Source organism: Habropoda laboriosa, unplaced genomic scaffold (genome assembly GCF_001263275.1).
Source record: "Habropoda laboriosa isolate 0110345459 unplaced genomic scaffold, ASM126327v1 scaffold22, whole genome shotgun sequence".
Taxonomy (NCBI): Eukaryota; Metazoa; Arthropoda; class Insecta; order Hymenoptera; family Apidae; genus Habropoda; species Habropoda laboriosa.
In genome coordinates this window covers 1,074,302-1,074,924 of record NW_017100261.1, presented here as the reverse complement: position 1 = coordinate 1,074,924, position 623 = coordinate 1,074,302, and the positions used below count along the sequence as shown (strand labels likewise).

Genomic DNA, 623 nt, shown 5'->3' with positions numbered 1-623 from the left:
CGCGAGAAATTTAAGAAATATTGTGGAATTTTTTCATAGTCTAATTTACCAAAATATTCAAATTGAGAATTTATAAATTACAATTCCAAATGCTCTGCTGGTCAAAATTTTGATTCATGAAACGTTAGAAGTTTAAGAAATATTGTGGAAGTTTCTGACAGCCAAATTTACCAAAATACTGAAATTGCAAATTTTTTAATTTTCTGGTTTTTTAAATTTTCATTCCAAGTACACTGCCGGCTAATATTTAGACACACAAAACGTTAGAAATCTAAAAAACATCTACACAATTGTTCAATATCTAAATCTACCAAAATATTCCACAAGACAAATTACGAATATATAAAAAAATCGACAGCAAATTGAATATCTACAGAAATTGATCTATCCCAAACTCTCAGCCGAGGCTGCATATTCGCTTGATCACCGACCAGAGCGTATAATCGAAAGCACGTTATCTAAACGAGAAAAATCGCTTTGTATTTTCACGATAAACAAAACCGAATCTGCTGCGGCAGCTCGCGTGTCATCTAATACAAACGATAGATCAATGGATCGTGGAAAATCAAAAAGCAAACCCGTCGCATTCCCCCCGTTCGGTAACGAAATCATTATCGGCTCGA

General features: G+C 33.7%; 1 protein-coding gene across 1 annotated transcript in view; it reads right to left on the bottom strand.

Moving 5' to 3' along the window:
* Nucleotides 1–623, bottom strand: part of LOC108572725 (Down syndrome cell adhesion molecule-like protein Dscam2) — a 110,204-nt gene that overhangs the window by 50,734 nt on the left and 58,847 nt on the right. The window lies entirely within an intron of this gene.